Below are 16,430 nucleotides of genomic sequence, written 5' to 3' on the forward strand. Positions count from 1 at the left end.
TTCTTCTCTCCCATTTTAGACTATCAATTTCTTTCAATTACCTGCCTCATTGCCCTAGGCAATTGTTGGCTAGGCAACCTTAAATTGGCATTTCTAAAGGGACAACTTTGGTAAAACAAGATAGAGAATTTGTATTTGAAAATCACAGGGCTTGGAAATTAAGCCTAAGTACCGCGTCATCATTTGTTCAAACCAAGGGGGAAAAAATGCTGTAAGTAAAAGTTCAATTAAGACAATGAAAAAAAGTGTCATGTGCGTCCATGTGAACAGACCACCAAACAGGCTTTGTGTGAACAATAAAGCTTTTTAATCACCTGGGTGCAGGCAGGCTGAGTCTGAAAAGAGAGTCAGCAAAGGAAGATAGGGGTGGGGCTGTTTCATAAGATTTGGGTAGGTAAAGGAAAATTATAGTCAAAGGGGGGGTTGTTCTCTGGTAGGCAGGAGTGGGGGTGGCAAGGTGCTCAGTGGGGGAGCTTTTTTGAGCCAGCATGAGCCAGGAAAAGGAATTTCACAAGGTAATGTCATCGCTTAAGGCAAGGACCGGCCATTTGCACTTCTTTTGTGGTGGAATGTCATCAGTTAAGGCAGGAACAGTCCATTTTCACTTCTTTCGTGATTCTTCAGTTACTTCAGGCCATCTGGGCATATATGTGCAGGTCACAGGGGATGCAATGACTTCTCTTGGGCTCAGAGGCCTGACAAAAATTACCTTGAACAAAAGCATATTTGTAAATTTAAAACAATGGTAAGAGTTCCTAATGTACACAGGTAAGCAGCCTTACAAGAAGAGATTTCCTTAAAGACATAAATTTCTTTTTAGGGTAGCCAGCTAATGCTACAAAGTTGTATTTTGGCTTTTTAACTTAGTCTTGTTTCTTAATTAGATTCTTGGTTTCAGGGTGGAGCCCTTCAATAAATATGGAAAAGAAAGCACGCAGTCTTTAGGACCTAATATTTAAATGTGTGAGGCCAGGCGTGACGGCTCAAGCCTGTAATCCCAGTTTGGGAGGCCAAGCCGGGTGGATCACGAGGTCAGGAGTTAGAGACCATCCTGGTTAACATGGTGAAACCCTGTCTCTACTAAGAAATACACAAAATTAGCCAGGCATGGTGGCGCGCATCTGTAATCCCAGCTATTCAGGAGGCTGAGGCAGGAGAATCACTTGAACTGGGAGGCAGAGGTTGCAGTGAGCCAAGATCACGCCACTGCACTCCATCCTGGCAACAGAGCATCCTGTCTCAGAAAAAAAAAAAAAAAAGAAAAAAGAAAAGCAGAAGCAGCCATAGCTGGGAGGCAAAACACAGATCCAGCAAAATTTAAAAATCTCATTTTTACATTGAACCCTGGGACCAGAAAAAGAAGGAAACATTAAGGGGTGAGACTGTAATGCCTCCAATGTACCTAATTATAAGGATATTTCCCCAGGGCTGTGGAGTAACCCAAAGCCAATCAGCCTGCTCTGTAATCAGCCCATTTCTTAGTCATTATAAATACCAAAGGTCAAATTCTCTTATAATGGAAAGTTATTTCTGGTGCCTCCAAAAGCTGAAAAGATCAAGTACCACAATGCAAAAAAAATGCAGAGTTTTGTCTACCTATTGTGTTAGGAGTTACTAAGAAATTATTGTAAGCAGATAGAGAGAAAAAGGGGTCCTTGGAAAGTTTTCATTTCTTTTAAAGCAGCTCCAGAAATGTTTCTTGTCGAGCAGGAAAGCCCACTCTTAGGGCCCTGAGGCAAACTTTGACATGCAAATGCAGGCCATTAGAAACTGGGTCCACCCAAACATGGAGATTCCCACCACCTTCTTCTTGCTGTTGTCCCACATGTTCCTGGCAACCTGGCCACCCCCCACATATTCCCCATGTGAGTAGAACATCATGGTGCCCTGTATTTGCATATTAAAAGGCTAGTGTGGGGGGGTCCAGTTTTTTTGTGGGCCACATGAGTGACATGCTGTGTCAAACCAATCCCTTGAGCCCTATGCAAATCAGAAAATCAGACACCACCTCCTGCAACCTCCTTATATAAGCAGCCAAGTTTCCACCACATGTGAGAGTCTCTTCTCTCGGCTTTGGAGCCCCCTCCCTCTGTCTCTGTAAAAGGGAGGTTCTTCTTTCTTTCTTCTACCTTCTTTCTTGCCTCTTAAACGCTCTGCTCCTTAAAACCACTCCATGTGTGTCCATGTCACATGAGACAAGAGTCCTGGTGTTCCTCCACTCATTGGAGTCATATCACCATGACTCTTGAAACTCCACAAAGAAACCAGAAGACTCCAGAGAAGGGGTAAGTGGCACCTTTATTCTGAGTTCTTTAAGGTGTCTGAGTCATTAGAAGCCTTGTGTACATCTTTTCACTTGGTGTTTATTATAGCAAGGGGAAGGAGGAATACTGTGGAATAAAAGTAAATGAAAGAACAATTTTTAAGAAAAGGAAGTGAACGGAGAAACCATGCACAAAAATTTATTTTGAAAGGTTTCAGTCAACTAAAAAAAAAAATCCCCAAACAGGATTCAAAAAGAGAAAAAAACATAAAAGAATTTAAAATATATATATAGCTCATATATATTTAAAATAATATGTGTATGTGTGTGTATGTATATGTGTGTGTGTATACATGTATATATATATATGCCCACCAGTGCCCCACCCTGGGGCCAACACCACCACAGGTACGAATGCACAGAAGAAGACTGGAGTCCCCACCCGCCCACCCTAAACCAACACTGCTGCTGTTGCCAATGCCTGCATGGAGGATGGCAGCCCTGGGCCTGCCAGCACTCCTACCCAGCCACCAAATTACACACCATGCTGCGATGCCATTGCTTCTGGCATGAGTGAACAAGCATGGATCCTGCTGCCACTACCTGACAAAGTTCATTGGCTGGGGCCACCCTTTGAAGTTTTGTTGCCAGTGGTCTGAGAACACCTCATCCCCTTCAGCGAAGCAGGTTCCCAACCCTGATGGTCCAGAGAACAAAGCTGGGAGCCCTATACCAGCCTCCCAGAGTGCACAGCCCAGGAGTGCCAAGCTGAATCTTGGCCCCCCAAAAATCTATCAGAAACAAAGTCAGTCAACTGCACCCATTTTATACCATAGCAAACCCCCAATGACAACAAACAAGATCAAAACAAAAAATAAAAACCCATCCAAAGGACAGTAACTTCAAATATCAAAGGAACTTCAGCCCATACAGATGAGAAAGAGCCAGTGCAAGAACTCTAACAACTCAAAAAGCCAGAGCATCTTCTTACCTCCTAATGACTACACTAGTTCCCCAGCAATGGTTCTGAACTAGGCTGAAATGGCTAAAATGACAGACATATAATTTAGAATATGGATAGGAACAAATATCATCGACAATCAAGAGAAAGTCAAAACCCAATCCAAGGATTCAAAAGAACACAATAAAATAATACAAGAGATGGAAGATGAAATGGCCATTGTAAGAAAGTGTCAAACTGAGCTAAGAGTGCTGAAAAACTCACTTCAAGAATTTTAAAATAAAATTGGAAGTATTAATAGCAAAATTGACCAATGAGGAAAGAATCTCAGAGCTTGAGGACCAGCTGTCTGGAATAACTCAGTCAGACAAAATACAGGAAAAACAATAAAGACAGTAAACAATGCCTCCAAGAAATCTGGGATTGTGTAAAAAGACCAGATCTACAACTCACTGGTGACCCTGAGAGACAGGGAGAGAAAGCAAGTAACTTGGAAAACATATTTCAGGATATCACCCACGAAAATTTTCAGAACCCTGCTAAAGAGCCCAACATTCAAATTCAGGAAATGTAGAGAACTCCTGTAAAATAATATACAAGAATTCCATCCCCTCAATGCATAGTCATTATTTTCTCCAAGGCTGAAATGAAAGAAAAAATATTAAAGCCAGCTAGAGAGAAGGGGCAGGTCACCTACAAAGGGAATCCCATAAGCCTAACAGTGGATCTTTCAGCATAAACCCTACAAGTCAGAAGAGAATGGGAGACTATATTCAGCAATCTTGAAGAAAAGAAATTCCAACCAAGATTTTCATATCTAACCAAGCCTCAAAAGCAAAGGAGAAGTAAGAGCCTCTTCAGAAGTAAGAGCCCATATGCTAAGGGATTTCATTACCACCAGACCTGTCTTACAAGAGGTCCTGAAAGGAGTGCTAAACATAGGAAGGAAAGACTTTTACCAGCCATTAAAAAAAACACACTTATGGACATAGACTAGTGACACTATAAAGCAATCGCATAAACAGGTCTGCATAACAACCAGCTAACAACATGATGACAGGAACAAATCTGAACAAATCAATACTAACTGTAAGTGTAAATGGGCTAAATGCTCCAATTAAAAAGGCACAGCATGGCAAGTTGGATAAAGCAGCATGACCCAACCGTATGCTGTCTTCAAGAAATCCAGTTAATAGGCAATGACATCCATAGTCAAAGTAAAGGCATGGAGAAAAATCTACCAAGCAACTGGAAATTATCAAAAAGAAAGGATTGCTATTCTAATTTCAGACAAAACAGACTTTAAATCAGATTTTTTGTTAAAAATCTTTTAACAAAGATTTTTATTAAAAAGCACAAAAACAAAGAAATGCATTAAACAATATTAACAGGCTTGATTCAATGAGAAGTCTTAAGTATCCTAAATATATACACGCATAAACAGAAGCACCCAGATTTATACAGCAACTTTTTAGAGAGCTAGGAAGAGACTTAGATAACCATACAATAATAGTGGAAGATTTCAACACCCTAGTGACAGTATTAGATAAATCATTAAGGCAGACAACTAACAAAGATATTGAGAACCTAAACTCAACACTTGACCAAATGATCCTAACAGACATCTACAGAATGCTCTTCCTAAAACAACAGAATTTATGGTCTTCTTATCTGCACATTGTGGATATGCTAAAATTAACCACACAGTTGAACATAAAACAATTCTCAATAAACTCCAAAAAGCAAAATCATATAAACCATGCTCTCAGAACACACCACAACAGACATGTAAATCAATATCAAGAAAATATGGCTCAAAACCACATAACTACATGAAAATCAAACAACTTACTCCTGGATAACTTTTGGGTAAATAATGAAATTAAGGTAAACATCAAGAAATTCTATGAAATTAATGAGAACAATGATACGACATACCATAATCCCTGGGACACAGCTAAGGCAGTTTTAAAAGAGAAGTTTGTAGCACTAAACACCATGAAAACGTTAGAAAGATATCAAATTAACAAACTACCAAAACAACTGGAGGAACTAGATAAGCAATAGCAAACCAACCCCAAAGTTAGCAGAAGATGAGAAATAACCAAAAATCAAAGAAAATCTAGAAGTGAAACTGAAGGAAATTGAAACCTGAAACACCATACAAAAATCAACAAATCCATGAGTTGTTTCTTTTAAAGAATAAATAATATTAATAGACCACTAGCTAGACTAATAAACAATGAAGAGACAAGATCTAAATAATCAAATGACTTAGGGGACATTACCATTGACCCCACTGAAATTAAAAAAAAAACAAAAATCCTCAGAGACTACTATGAACACTTCCATGCACACAAACTAGAAAATCTAGAGGAAATGAATAAATTCCAGCAAACATACAATCTCACAAGATTGAGCCAGAAAGAAACTGAGTCCCTGAACAGAACAATAATGAGTTCCAAAATTGATTGAGTAATAAAAAGCCTATCAACGACAAGAAGCCCAGGACCATATGGATTCACAGCTGAAGTCTATCAGATATATAAAGAAGAGCTGCTACCATTCCTACTGAAAGTATTCCAAAAAATTTAAAAGGAGGGACTCCTCCCTAACTCATTTTATGAGACCAGTATCACCGAGATACCAAAATCTGGTAGAGACACAAGGGAAAACTTCAGGCCAACAAAGGCTCAACAATGGCCAGGTGTGGTGGCTCATGCCTGTAATCCCAGCATTTTTAGAGGCCGAGGTGGGTGGAGTCTCAAAACCTCAAAAGTAGGGAAGCTGACAGTGCAGCCTTCAGTCTGTGACTGAAGGCCAGAGAGCACCTGGAAAACCACTGGTGTAAGTCCAAGAGTGCAAAAGCTGAAGAACTTGGAGTCTGATGTTCGAGGGCAGGAAGCATCCAGCACAGGAGGAAGATGAAGTCCAGAAGACTCAGCAAATGAAGTCCTTCCATCTTCTTCTGCCTGCTTTATTTTAGCTGTGCTGGCAGCTGATTAGATGGTGCCTGCCCGGATTGAAAGTGGGTCTGCCTCACCCAGTCCACTGACTCAAATGTTAATCTCATTTGGCAACACCCTCACAGACACACCCAATAACAATACTTTGCATCTTTCAATCCAATCAAGTTGACACTCAATATTAGCCATCATACTGGCTATATAACCAAAGGAATATAAATCATTCTATCATAGAGACACATGCACACATATGTTCATCACAGCACAGTTCACAATAGCAAAGACATGGAATCAACCTAAATGCCCATCAATGGTAGACTGAATAAATAAAATGTGGTACATATACACCATGGAATACTACACAGCCATAAAAGAGAATGAGATCATGTTCTTTGCAGCAACATGGATGGAACTGGAGGCCATTATCCTGTGCAAATTAACTCAAAAACAGAAAATCAAATACTGCTTATTCTCAATTATAAACGGGAGCTAAAATATCAATTATACATGGACAACACAAAGGAGGAAATGATAGATATCAGGGCTACTTGAGGGTGGAGGGTGGAAAGGGGTGAGGATCAAAAAACTACCTATTGGGTATTATACTAATTACCTGGGTGACAACACAATCTGTATACCCAACCCCCATGACATACAATTTACCTACATAAAAAAAACTTGCACATGTACTGCTGAACCTACAATAAAATTTTTCTAAAAAAGAAATTACAAAAGTCACCCATATATCAAACCAAAGAAGACTCATACTCTGACTGGGAATTGAAGCCAAGCCACTGTGGTGAAAGGACAGAGCCTTAGCTATTGGATTATAGCATAGGGTGGTCTCTGTTGTTCTTCCCAGAAGAATACTAGAGCAAGCAGAGTTTTGAGCTTGCAAAGGATTTTAATTTTTAGGTCACAGAAGTCTTAAGGCTAGCCATGACGTTACTATGTATCCTAATTTTAATTCAACCTTTTTATTAATTGTTTAGAATAAGAGATCTCTGAAATCATTTTTTATTGTCGGTGGCATACTCAGATTCAATAGGGACTCAATCCAAATGCCTTTTTAAGGTTCAGATGCTACACAAAGTACCAAAAGTGCACCAGAGTCACTACAATCCAAGAGTCATCACACAAATCCTTTTTTCTCGTTAACCAAAACCTTCCAGAGGAGACAGTGATTTTTACCATCTGCTCACCAGAGTGCACAGAGTCCAGGTGCCTGGTGGGTACTTTATCCTTTTGCCAACAGATCAGGTTCCTGGGTTCTCTTCTCAGCAGCTTCCAGAAATGAAGAACAGCTTTGAGTCCTTTTTACTGCACTATCATGGGGGCCATGGCCATTGGCCCACTAAAGTTTTGCTTAAAAATCACTGGTATGAGGCAGATTAATTAATAGGAGAAAAGGCATACAAATTTATTTAATCTGTACACACAGGAGACTTCAGAATGAAGACCTTCCCAACAATAAGATTAAGAAGCTGCAGTAAAGAATGCAGAATCAGGCCGTGGCCAAAACCAGGTTATGTTGCTAAGTCAGATTTAGTGACAACAAAGGTGATGAGGGAAAGAAAGGCAGAAGCTTGGCTAGCAAGCTTTGAGAGACTTCGTCATGCAGATGAAATTCTCAGGTACTCAAATTTTTTATCTTTCTTAACCAATCAGGTTTTTTAGAGGTGGAAATTTGACTTTCTGCAGCTGTGGGAGTTTCAGTCAACATTAGAGATGGCCAGGAGTTGGTCAAATCTAACAGAAGATGAATCAACACTCCCCTCCACCATAAAAAAAAGTCCAGAGAGCCGGGCGCGGTGGCTCAAGCCTGTAATCCCAGCACTTTGGGAGGCCGAGACGGGCGGATCACGAGGTCAGGAGATCGAGACCATCCTGGCTAACACGGTGAAACCCCGTCTCTACTAAAAAAATACAAAAAAAAACTAGCCGGGCGAGGTGGCGGGTGCCTGTAGTCCCAGCTACTCGGGAGGCTGAGGCAGGAGAATGGCGTAAACCCGGGAGGCAGAGCTTGCAGTGAGCTGAGATCCGGCCACTGCACTCCAGCCTGGGTGACAGAGCGAGACTCCGTCTCAAAAAAAAAAAAAAAAAAAAAAAAAAAGTCCAGAGAAATTTTTTAAAAGATCACACAATTTACATATACTCAATATCTCTCAGCATAAGGAAAAGTTACCACTAGCTGACAACAGATCTTGTCCTTCAGCTACTAAATCCCAAAACGAAACCCCAAACCATCTCTTTACCTGCAGATGGAATCCATGCTGAAGACCGCTTTCTGTCACCACAGAAGCAGAAGAAAATCCCAAAAAAGGAGTCCTACAGCAGAAATAAACCTCAGATTGCAACAAAAATCTTTGGGAGACCAGGGATCTCTGGAGGGAGAAGACCCCAGACCTCAGCATACTTTTCCTCTCAAACCAATAAAGATAGCCCACCCCAGTACCAGGCACCAATGAAAGAGTCGCCACAGGTCGAGGGCCAAACCCTACTCAGAATCCCCTCACGTTTACGAAAATGTAAACCAAAAAAAATTTTTAAATGACTAAGGCAAGTCTCAATCAGTTTTGAGGTTTATTTTGCTAAGGTCGAGGATGCTTCTGGGAAAAAGAAACACAAGTTACAGTAAGATCTGTGACATGTGCTTTTTCCAAAGAAGGTTTGGAGGACTTCAATATTTAAAGGAGGAAAAGAGAACAGGAGGGGAAAGAGGACAGATTTTTTTAAAAAGGCCGGTCGCGGTGGCTCACGCCTGTAATCCCAGCACTTTGGGAGGCCAAGGTGGGCGAATCACGAGGTCAGGAGATGGAGACCATCTTGGCTAACAGGGTGAAATCTTGTATCTACCAAAAATAGAAAAACTTAGCCGGACACGGTGGGGGGCGCCTTTAGTCCCAGCTGCTCGGGAGGCTGAGGCAGGAGAATGGCGTAAACCCGGGAGGCGGAGCTTGCAGTGAGCTGAGATCACGCCACTGCACTCCAGCCTGGGCGACAGAGCAAGACTCCATCTCAAAAAAAAAAAAAAAAAAAAAAAAAGCAGGCTAGGGTAAGCAACCAAGCAAGCGGTTACATTCTTATGAGGCCTTGGTTAGCATTCATTCGATCCACATTTTATATGTGAGAGAGGTAACAGGAACAATCAGTTATGCATTCCTTTTACACTCAGTAAATCTACATTTCACATAAGATAAAGTAAGCATGGGAAATTACAGCTATTGGTTTGGTAACAAAAGGAAGGCAGTTTTTGCATGACTCAGTTCCTGTACTTAATTTTTCCTTTGGCATAGTGGGTTTGGAGTCTTGAGATTTTTTTTTCACAAGATCAACAAGGAAATAGAAGACCTGAACAACGCTACAAATCAATTAGACTTAACAGACATCTATAGGACACTTAACAACAGGCAAAAACACATTTCTTTTAAGTGGATATGGAAAATCTTCCAGGTTGACCATATGTTAGCTCAAAGCAAGTTTTAAAATGTCTTAATTTAAAATGATGGAGACCATGCTGAGTATGTTCTCTGACCACAATGAAAATGAAAATAGAAATCAGTAAGAGAAAGAAATTTGGCAAATTCATATATATGTGAAAATTAAACGGCAAACTTCTAAATAACCAATGGGTCACAGAAGGAATCACATGGGAAATTAGACTTTGGATTGTATGACAATAAACGCACAACATACCAAAATTTATAGGATGCAGTGAAAACAGTGTTCAAAAGAAAATATACTGCAATAAACACCTATATTTAAAGAAAGATAGATCTCAAATTGTTACAGTAGGTGTTCAGGCAGACATGAGAAGGGTGGGAGAGGTCCTCCGCTCGACCAGGAATGTCAGGCGATGGTCAGGCAGTTGTTACACTGTCCCTCCAAAAATAATTGGTTGCAGCTGGCGCTAGGGAAAGGCATTCTCCCAATAGAAAAACCTGAAACTGCTGATTAGTTTCCCAATAAGATCTCAGGACTTGGACGAGTGGGCTCAAGCATGCACACTAAGTGGTAAAATGGCAGAGTTCAACTGGTATATGGCCTTCTAGGGGCATTCAACTGGTAAGGGAAGAATGCCTCAAGTTGCATGCATACGACTCCAGTAAATACACTGTGTATGCTCCCCTCCCAAGTGCTAGCAGGCCACTGCACATGCGGACAGCCCAGCCCAAGGGAAGAATCAGGGGAGAAGGGACACAAGACCCTGGAAGTATACCAATGTATAAAACCCTAAGTCAAAGGTCAAACAGTTCACTTGATCTCTCAAGTAGCCTGCTGGGCCCTTTGCCAAGTGTACTTTACTTCTTTTCATTCCTGTCCTAAAACTTTTTATTAAACTTTCACTCCTGCTCTAAAATTTACCTTGGTCTCTCCTTCTGCCTTATGCCCCTTGGTCAAATTCTTTCTTCTGAGGAGGCAAAAATTGAGGTTGCCGCAAACCTGTACAGATTCACCACCAGTAACAAAATCAATAACCTGAACTTCCACCTTAAGAAAACTGAAAAAAGAGGAGCAAACTAAACCAAAAGCAAGAGGAAAGAAAGTAATGAAAATTTAAGAGAAAATAAGCAAACTACAGAATAGAAAAGCAATGAAGAGAATCAGTGATACCAAAAGTTACTGTTTTTAAAGATTAACAAAACTGTTAAAACTTTGACTAGACTGACCAACAAAAAAAGGAGAGAAGACTTAATTACTCATTGTGTGTCCTATTTGCTAGACCGCTCCCTCCCTAAAAGAATAGCTTCATTGTTTTGCTCAATACTGGAGCTTTAATACATATTTATTTCAGTGTTTGGAACAATGTAAGTGTGCATTAAATATTGGTTGAATATCAAATGAATTAGTGCAATTCAGTGAAATGCAATTACTTATCTAATTTTATGCATTAGTAGCACTCAATTTTCAAATCACATTCCTCTATGATTTCTAGCCTGAGTCTCTACAACTTGCAACCAGAACGTATCTCTTAGGCCTTCTCCCTTTGAAGCTGTTACTACTGATGTGCACTGGTTCCATTTTGTTTCCTCTTTATCTGATTCTGCTATTCCCCACCCACTTCTCTAAACTTTACTTCATAGAAAACCTCCCTATGGTGTTTGGACAATAGCACTTTTTTCTTTTTTCTTTTAAGTTTCAAGTTATCTGATGTGGTTTTAAAATTTCCTGTTAGGAGATTAAGACAAATGAGAGTTAGGGACATAAAGTTCCAGAGCTTGAATATGAAGATCGGTAACAAAGATTTCTTTTTGGCAAATATTTTACAATAATTGTTAGAGACTGTGTTGATTTCATAGCCAGCATGCTATTATTTCTTTCACCTTTCCTACTGGAAATTGGAATCTATTTAGATACTCGCCATTTTTCATGTGGCCCTGGTGTTTCAAGAGCAGTAGTTTCCATCCTGTAACTCAGAAGACAAATCCTAACTGGTCCGGATAACCATGGTGATATCAATTCTATGCTAGCAACTGGGTTATAAAAAGCCAGTAAGGCTAGCATTTGTAGCTAACATTGGTTGAGCACCAACTTTCAACCATACATTATATTAAGTGTTTTTGAAGTATGAGCTCATTAAACTTTTGCAACTATTTTATGTGATAAGTATACATGTTATCTCATTTTAAGGTTAAAAAAATTGAACAATTAAGATAATTTGAACTCGATTATTCTATACTTGACCGTCCCTGATAAAGAGGAATTGGATAGATTCTCCAAGAATAAGCTTTCTTGGAATTATGCCGTATCTAGACTAGAACATTGAGATTGCTAAAGGTTCTGGTTCATGTGTGAAGAACCTGAAGGAAAATACTCTAACACTTAGAATATGAGTTACATACAGTTATTTATGTCTTCCTTACTGGTTGTTCTTGTGTCTGCCTGTGATTCCTGGAACAGACACAGTCATTTTGTAATTATTAGCAGAAATGATGCCAACTAATAAGAATAGCAAAATAGAAAGACAACTCCTGGGTTCTTGAAGTGCTGAAATCACCACCTCTCAACCTACAATGAGATAATAATGTTTAAATCATGGTGAGTCAATTATCGGGTATGTACATCCACATGCATCATAATTGTAGAGATCCCTTACTTCTGACTTTCTTAAGTGATTATGATTCTTTATTGTTTTAGTCAACTGACACAGAAGTTTTTATTTGCAGTTGAAGTCATTCGTATTATTCAAATGCAAAGAAAAGTAAATGGAACCAGCCTAAAGAGGAATCTTAGTGTGTAAGAAGTAACAAGTTGAACATTAAGAAACGATGAATAAATTTCTGCCTCTATATGGTAGTGTTACCAGTATTTCCCCTTTGCCCCAACAGACACACACACAGACCCACACACTTACTGATTAGAAATATGTCATATAGGCCGGGCACTGTGGCTCACACCTGTAATCCCAGCACTTTGGGAGGCCGAGACGGGCGGATCACGAGGTTAGGAGATTGAGACCGTCCTGGCTAATATGGTGAAACCCTGTCTCTACTAAAAATACAAAAAATTAGCCGGGAGTGTTGGCGGGTGTTTGTAGTCCCGGCTACTTAGGAGGCTGAGGCAGGAGAATGGCATGAACCTAGGAGGAAGATTTTGCCTCAAAAAAAAAAAAGAAGTCATCTAGACAAAATACAAAAAACAAAAACAAAAACAAACAAAAAACCCAAGTAATCTAAAGACTTAATAAGAGCAATTAAAATAGTTGTATGTGGAAAATAATCACAACTTGGAGAAATTATCAGCATGAAGATGAGTTTCCCAGTGACATTACAGCTCTGCCTCCAGGCATACTGCAGGATGAGTGATAAATTTCCGATAAAAACTCTACAATTTTTCTAACTATACAAACCAGACAAATTGTGTTACTCTGGGTCCCTTGAGAAGCAGACTTCAATAAAGAATTAGACATGCAACATATTTATTAGACAAAACACAGCCGAGAAAAATGAGAAGACTCTAGAAAAGAAGGGTAGAGCTTTCATATTATACCATGTGAGGAAAAGAAGGAAGGAAAATAGGTTGAGTGCACAAGCCTTAGAATGTAGTGCAGCTCTAAAAATGTTTGTCAAGATTGATAGGGAATCATCAAATCAAGGTTGCCTGCCTGAGGAATTCCACATCTAGGAATATGCCTACCTCGGTGTCCTACCAAGCGAATTCACTGCCTGGGAGATACATGTGAAAAGATTGGCTTTAGTATAAATGTGGTAAGGAAGTTCAATGGGCAAAATCTGGGGTGAAGTGTTGAAAAAACCATTTTCACAAATGATAAAAGAATAAAGAAAATGGTAGTGTGATGGTTAATTTTATGTGTCATGAAAGAAAAATATAAAGTCTATCTATCTATCTATCTATCTATCTATCTATCTATCTATCTATCTATCTACCTACCTACCTATCTATCCTATTGGTTCTGTTTCTTTGGAGAACCCTGACTAATATAGTAGTTACCACAGAAAGAGATAAGAATCCCAGAAAGGGCCAGGCATGGTGGCTCACACCTGTAATTCCAGCACTTTGGGAGACCAAAGCGAGCAGATCACGAGGTCAGGAGATGGAGACCATCCTGGCTAACACAGTGAAACCCCAACTCTACTAAAAATACAAAAAATTTAGCTGGGCATGGTGGCGGGCGCCTGTAGTCCCAGCTACTCGGGAGGCTGAGGCAGGAGAATGGTGTGAACCCAGGAGGCGGAGCTTGCAGTGAGCAGAGATCACACCACTGCACTCCAGCCTGGGCGACAGAGCGAGACTCTGTCTCAAAAAAAACAAAACAACAACAACGACAACAAGAACAACAAAACAAGAATCCCAGAAAGAAAAGAGCCAGAGAATGGGTTCAAACGTTATAAAATACCCAGGCTGGCCCCTGAAACAGGCATGTGCAGGACAGGGGACAGTCTCACTGCAACGCAACAAAAGCTAAAACAAAATGAAATTAGATATGTACCACTGTATTGGTCAGGATTCACTATATATCGCATATTTATATATACAAACTGAGGCCTGTGGGCCAAATTCCTCCTGTCACCTCTTTTAGTAAATGAAGTTATATGTATATGATAAAACTTCATTTACTAAAATATATACATGTATCTTATATATATATCTCTCTCAGATAGATAGATAATCTTACTGGTTCTGTTCTGTACAGTTATTTACTGCTCCCTCGTTGGTGACTCTTGTGTCTGCATGTGATTCTTGGAACAGACACACCCATTTTCTGACCATTAGTGGAAACAATGCAAACTAAAAAATATATATTTACATGCCGTTTTCTGAAGACCCTGGAAAGCCAGTGGTGTAATTCAGTTCAAATCTGAAGGCCGAAGAACCAGGGAAGCTCCGGTAAGCAGAAGATTAATATTTTAGTTCAAGCAGTCAGTCAGGAAGGCGTGAATTCTGCCTTCCTTAACCTTTTTTTTTTTTTTTCTATTCAGGCCCTCAGTAGATTAAATAATGCCCGTTCACACTGGGGAGGCAAACAGCTTTACCAAGTCCAGATTTACAGGTTAATTTCATCTAGAAACACCCTCACAGATGCACCCACAAATAATGTTTAGCCAAATATCTGGGCACCCCATGATCCAGTCGTGTTGACACAGAAGATTAACCATCACAACTACCATCCACAGAAGTTAAGAGAGTTCTAGTCTGAGTCTAATGGGCCATTGGGAACTAAAACAAAAACATTAATATATTTTAAATATATATTCAGAAAATATTGCAGAATCTAAAAGGCTAATTCATCAGAGTCAGAAACATTTTAAATACGAATATGTTTAACAACATACCCTTAAAATCTGTTAAAGAATTTTTGACCGATTTTAATGAAGAAATAGACAATTCTATGATAAACAAAGGGTATTTTAACATTCCTTTATGAATAATTGATAGAATAACCAGACCAAAATATCAGTAAAGACATAGAAGTTTTGAACAACACCATCAATCACCTTGGTCTAATTTATGTGTACAGAGCAATACACCCATCAACTTCAGATTGCCCCTTTTTTCCCGAATGGGCATACCACACGCGTTTAAGATAAACCATGTACTTAGCTATACATAAATCTCAGTGTGTTCTTTGACCAAAATCGAAAAAACACATATTTGCAAATTAAGCAACTCTTTTCTAGATAATGCATGTGTCAAATCATAAAGAAATTAGAAAATATTCTCAATTGAACAGTAATAAAAACATAACAACGAAAATTGGGGGAAGAGGTTTAAAAAAATTTTTGGAGTGAATGTTCTGGCTTTAAATCAGCCAGCCACACATTTTTGCGTGTGTGTGGTAAACAGCGGGAGAGTAAATATTTTAGGTGTTGCAGGACATATAACCTTTATCACAAAACTCCTTTTTGATCTTCTAGCCCCAAAACAGCAATAGACAATATGTAAACAAGTGGGCATGGCTGTATTCCAATAAAACTTTATTTACTCAAAGAAGTAACAGGAGGAATTTGGCCCACAGGCCATAGTTTGCTAATCTCCGTTTTGCATATAATTATAAAAGAAAATAATTCTATAATCAATAATCTAAACTTACCCTTAAAAACTCAAAAAATACAAATTCAATCCTAAGAAAGCAGAAAGAAGCTAATAATAAAGATAAGAGCACAAAAAAGAAAAAACTGAAAGCAGAGAGGAAAGAAACAAAAGACTATCTCTTTAAAAATACTGTACAATTTCCTAGCTAGGCTGATAAAAGAAAGAGATTGAAATAGAGAGCCTACAGATTCTCAGTATCAGAAATGAAAGAGGAACTGTTACTAGTTATTGTGTAGACATTAAAACGATAATGAAAGCAGACAATAAACCAATAAATTTAACAACTTCCAAACACTTGGAAGTACTACTTAATAATACTGTCACAACGAGAAACAGAAAACAGCCTCATATCTATTAAAAAACCGAAGTTGCCATTAAAAAAACAAAAATACTTTTTTAAAAAAGCAAAATAAACAACAAAAAGTACCTCCAGGTCCAGGTTATTTCACAAGTCAACTCTTTTAAAAATTCAAAGCAATAATAACAACAAACATACACAAACTTTTTCAGAAAAGTAGTAAGTATGGAAACACTGACAAACTCATTTTATAAGACCAAACACTTCATTATTTTTCAATGAAGATTTCTGATGAATATTAGTAAGAGAGATTGTGAGGCATCACATAAGTAGACTCCTTTTAAGAGAAAAAAATAAGAATTTAATTAACATGTGCAACAGATGGGG

General features: G+C 39.0%; 1 long non-coding RNA gene across 1 annotated transcript; it reads right to left on the reverse strand.

Moving 5' to 3' along the window:
- Window positions 1-212: 212 nt before the first annotated feature.
- Window positions 213-9,415, reverse strand: LOC135966159 (uncharacterized). Its single transcript, XR_010579273.1, has 3 exons — window positions 8,446-9,415; window positions 7,393-7,474; window positions 213-709 (listed from the first exon to the last, which is right to left on the reverse strand). It is a non-coding gene; the product is annotated as an uncharacterized lncRNA (long non-coding RNA).
- Window positions 9,416-16,430: the final 7,015 nt, after the last annotated feature.

Source organism: Macaca fascicularis, chromosome 11 (assembly GCF_037993035.2).
Source record: "Macaca fascicularis isolate 582-1 chromosome 11, T2T-MFA8v1.1".
Lineage (NCBI taxonomy): Eukaryota > Metazoa > Chordata > Mammalia > Primates > Cercopithecidae > Macaca > Macaca fascicularis.